Genomic DNA, 5,448 nt, shown 5'->3' with positions numbered 1-5,448 from the left:
TCGCGAGCGAAGGCTACGCCTCTCCCCTCCCCTCCCCGCCCCCAAGAGAGGGATTCGGCGCGCCTCTTTTTGCCCGCCCTCTCCTAAAGTTCAGCCAATCAACGGCGTCCAGGCCGGGCCTTCTCCCACAGTCTCGGTGGAATGGGGTCCTCGCCCTGGGAGTACTGCTCTGCTTCATCTACATTGTTGCTCTTGAGTTTCATCCCTGCTTCTTGGAGGGCAGGAACCTCTATTAGAGCTGCAATTTAAAAAATTAAGTTTGTTTTTAAATTGAGATATAATTCATTTGACAAAAAATTCACCCTTTAAAAATGGACACTCCAGGGCTTTTTTTGTATATGCAGAGTTGTATGACCATCCACTGATTCTAGAATATTATCATCACCCAAAAAGAAACCCATTAACTGTCACTCCCCATCCCTTCCTCCTCATAACCACTGGCAGCTAGTCTACCTTCTTTTCATATGGATTTGTCAAACTTGGACATTTCATATAAATAGAATCATATAATATGCGATCTTTTGTAACTGGCTTTTTTCACTTCCCGTAGTATTTTCAAGGTTCATCATGTTATAACATGTGCCAGTACTTCATTCGTTTTTATGGATAAGTAGTATTCCGTTGTGTGAATACACTGTGTTTTATTTACCCATTCATCTGTTAATGGACACTGGGTTGTTTCCACTTTTCAACTGCTGTGAATAATGCTACCATGAGCATTCCTGTGCTGCTTTTTGTATGAGCAAATGTGTTTATTTCTCTTGGGTATATACCTAGGAGTGTCTGAGTCATAGGGTATGTATAACTTTTTGAGGAATGGCCAGACTGTTCTCCAAATCAGCTGCACCACTTCACATTCCCCCTGGCAAATGTCTGAGAGGTCTAATATTTTCACAATATTGATAACATTTTCTACTGTTTATCTTTTTGATTATAGCCATTCTAGAAGGTGTGAAGTGGCATCTCATTGTGATTTGGATTTGCATTTCCCTATTGGTTGCTGTTGAGAATCTTTTCGTGTACTTATTGAAACAAATTTATTTTTATCTTCCTTTATAGTTACCTCAGCACCCCCTCTCTCCAAAAGACCATTCAAGAACTCAAAAGGTCCAGTAACAGTCTTCACTCACGGTCTCCAAGACATCACCATCCCTTAATTTCTCAACACCTGTCAGTCCAGATTCGGCCCCCTGCCTTCCCTCCCACAAAAGCTTTCTCACCAAGCTCTCCAGTGTCTTCATTTCTAACCCTGTGGGCATTTTTCAATCCTTATCTTACTAGCCACTTTGTTCTGTCTGGCGCATTCTGCCAGACTCCTCATTTGATTACAGGGATTTTATTTTTAAAGAACCTCTTTATTACTTCATGTGATGTTATAGAAGGCAGAAGTGGGCGCACAGAAAAGGGGAGACTAGGGCCAGAAATGTTGCAATAGTCTACTTTAGCCAGGTTTTTTTGGCAGCAAGTGACAGAAACCCACACTGTTCATATCTCCATCAGACCTGTCTTACATTTTCTTTCCCGTTAGACTGAATTCCTTTTGGGGGCAGAGATACAACTTGATCATTTGTCATCCGCAGGGCTCAGCACGGTGCGCAGATACTATTTAATAAATGCTCACTGAAGGAATGGAGATATAGACTGGAATTCCCAGTCCACTAGAAGTGATCCATACAGGAATGAATGGTAATCAGTATGGCACTACCAGTACTGATAAGATGAAAGGTGAAGGAATTCTAGGCTTTTTGGATGTGGCCTTAACAGCTTTTTAGCTTTGTTGTTCAAGGTAATGCTCCTGCCAAAAATTCCTTGCTAATTTCCCCAACAAGCCATGGACATCCTTGAGTCCTTGCTCCTGTTCTTGCAGGTCCTTTTGCCTGGAATGCCCCAACATCCACATCACACCCTGTCCTTCACAATCCAGCCAGAAATCCTCTTTCCATCCTTTGAACTCTGGTAGCCCTTTATATATATATCCTTCATACAATATATATAGTTCAAGTTAAAAAGTAGTATTTACATATTAAACAGTTGTGTTGGTGGTTGAATTTGAGGGTTTATGTTCTTTCATATTTTTCTATATATTCCAATTTCTCTCTAGTAAGCAAATACCAATATCATTTTTAAGCTTTTTTTTTTTAAGGGAAGCAAGGTAGAATAGGGACTGAAAAGCTTACATCCAAAGTTTGAACCCTGACAGAGCTACTTAGTAACCACATGACCTTAAGTATTTTTATAACTTTCTGCCTCAGTTTTCTTACCTGTGAAATGGAGAAAATCTCATAGGATTCAGAGGATTCAAAGAATTAAGGTATAGAACTCCAGACAGTTCTTGGAACTTGGATATAGTCAATCAACTTTTGCGATTTAAAAAGGAAGAAATTTTGATATGTTTTATCACCTTTGTTAGATGACCAGCTCCCTGAAAGCAAATCCCTGACTTACTTATCTGTGTATTTTGCATATGCCTGTTGTGGGGCCTTGTATAAGGAATACACATTCAGCTAAAATTTGCTAACTGAATCCCATTAGGTATCTGGCTAAATGTTATTTTAGACAAATTCTTTAACTGATACAGTCCCTGAATTTCAGTAGTTCTTGTGTAGCTTAGAAAGTAGTTGTTTGTATCTGTTTGTTCAGAGTACATTCTCACTTTTCCCCCTTTTATGGAGGGTTTCCCAATGGAGAACAATCTCTGGTCAAGTGGCAAGGAAATGACCAGAAAGCAACACATATTTTCTGGGAGGGATGGAAGTGCCTAGATCCTTCCCCAAACATTTTTACAAGGAAGCCGTGAGGAAAATCTACAGAAATATATCACTGAGATACTGGAGTGAGAGCCACAAAGAAAGTCCTATGCTGGTCCTGTATCCTTAGCTTCTGAGAAAGAACACAGCCATTAAAATGCTGGAGCATGCTAATGTGGGAATTGGATCTGTATATCTTGGATACCGATGTGTTTTCTATGCAAATTTTTTATACAGAATTTTCAGCTTGTTGTACACACTTTCTGTCACACACAATTTTCTGGACCATGTATTCTAAAGGAAATATGATATGGACCACATGTGTAATTTAAGCCTTTCTAGTGTATATATTTTTAAAAAGCAAAAATAAAAATAAAAAACCCAGGTGGAATTAACCTTGATATACTTTACTTACTTTAATGCTGTCCAGCAGCTCCGTCTGGGGGAGGTTGCTCCCTGCACACTAGGGGAAACCTCAACCCGGACAGGGGTTTCTTGACTCTGATCAAGGAAGAATTCACAACCAGGTTGGATGAGTGTAGGTAAGCAAGAAATGCATTAAAGTGAGAGTAACAGCGGATGGCAGCAGCTGTGCAGGCATCAGAGAGTAAAGAAGAGCAGAGGGAGGAAAGGGAAGTTTATTGAATTCCTGCTCTGCGTGGGGCAGATCCTTTGACAACTCCTAAAGTCACCTGGTGTCCAGTGTCTGTTTGAATCTGCATGGTGTGAGAAACAAGCCCCTACCAGTCCAGTATTTGGGTGAGATTATGTTCTGAGAACTTCCCATAGCAAAGAAAGGAAATTTGCAGGCAGGCTGCTAAAGAACGTGATCGTACAGCTGCAGTCCTGTCCGGGTCACCCAGGTAACAGGACCTTGCAAGCCCAAATCAGAGATCTTAGTAGCCCTTCCCTACTTGTCTGAAGTAGGACAGAGTGAAGACTTGTGCTTAAGCCTAGAAAATAGAATGAAATAGCAGGGTAACAAAGACACTACTGGGAAAACGGTCTCTTATTAATCTCCCTTGGAAGAGTGCAGAGACAAGACACAATAAATTGAGCAGCAAGAAGTCTTTATTTAAAGCAACGTACGCACTTGAAGAAAGGCAGTCTCAGAGAGGAGGTGCACTTAAAGCTCAGGATTTGTGTCTTTTAAGTATTTCAGGAATGGGACAAAGGTTAGGGACTAGGTGGGGAGAGGAGCATAGGCTTGACTTGTGGTATCCTGATGTCTATCTCCAGTGAGAGAAATTACAGTTATCATCCATAGTCCTCTAGATATTCTGTAAGATAGACTTAACACAATGAATTTTTTGATCCTATTCTTCTTCAAGTGGTTACCCTCAGGCAGTGGAAACATATCATTTGGAACTGCTTGTCCCACCTTAACTTAGGATAGGTTATTTGGCTGATTACCATAAAATATGTTAGGAATCTTCGCTCTTAACTCCCTGGTTTTTATTTTATTTATTTATTTAATTTAGTTTTTAATTTAATAAGTATTGAAGTTCTTTTTAATGTAAACATCAACCTGTTACTCTTCCTCCATGACCTCTTTGTGAGTGACTTTATTCCTTCATGTGGTTTCACTTCCTGCCTATATATATATATATATTTTTAGTATCATTAATATACAATCACATGAGCAACATTGTGGTTACTAGATTCCCCCCATTATCAAGTCCCCACCACATACCCCATTACAGTCACTGTACATCAGCATAGTAAGATGCTATGGAGTCACTACTTCTCTTCTCTGTGCTGTACTGCTTTCCCCGTGCCCCTCCCCCACCACGTTATGTGTGCTAATTGTAATGTGCCTTATTCCCCTTCTCCCTCACTTCCCACCCACCCTCCCCAGTCCCTTTACCTTTGGTAACTGTTAGTCCATTCTTGGGTTCTGTGAGTCTGCTGCTGTTTTGTTCCTTCAGTTTTTGCTTTGTTCTTATGCTGCACAAATGAGTAAAATCATTTGGTACTTGTCTTTCTCCACCTGGCTTATTTCACTGAGCGTAATACTCTCTAGCTCCATCCATGTTGTTGCAAATGGTAGGATTTGTTTTCTTCTTATGGCTGAATAATATTCCATTGTGTATATGTACCACATCTTCTTTATCCATTCATCTACTGATGGACACTTAGGTTGCTTCCATTTCTTGGCTATTGTAAATAGTGCTGTGATAAACATAGGGGTGCATCTGTCTTTTTCAAACTGGGCTGCTGCATTCTTAGGGTAAATTCCCAGGAGTGGGATTCCTGGGTCAAATGGTATTTCTGTTTTGAGCTTTTTGAGGAACCTCCATACTGCTTTCCACAATGGTTGAACTAATTTGCATTCCCACCAGCAGTGTAGGAGGGTTCCTCTTTCTCCACAACCTCACCAACATTTGTTGTTGTTTGTCTTTTGGATGGTGGTGATCCTTACTGGTGTGAGGTGATATCTGATTGTAGTTTTAATTTGTATTTCTCTGATGATTAACGATGTGGAGCATCTTTTCATGTGCGTGTTGGCCATCTGAATTTCTTCTTTGGAGAACTGTCTGTTCAGCTCCTCTGCCCATTTTTTAATTGGATTATTTGCTTTTTCTTTGTTGAGGTGCATGAGCTCTTTATGTATTTTGGATGTCAACCCTTTATCGGATCTGTCATTTATGAATATATTCTCCCACACTGTAGGATACCTTTTTGTTCTATTGATGGTGTC

This window comes from Manis javanica, chromosome 1 (assembly GCF_040802235.1).
Source record: "Manis javanica isolate MJ-LG chromosome 1, MJ_LKY, whole genome shotgun sequence".
NCBI classification, from domain to species: Eukaryota; Metazoa; Chordata; class Mammalia; order Pholidota; family Manidae; genus Manis; species Manis javanica.
The sequence above is the reverse complement of the archived record's forward strand: the minus strand, read 5'-3'. Positions refer to the sequence as shown.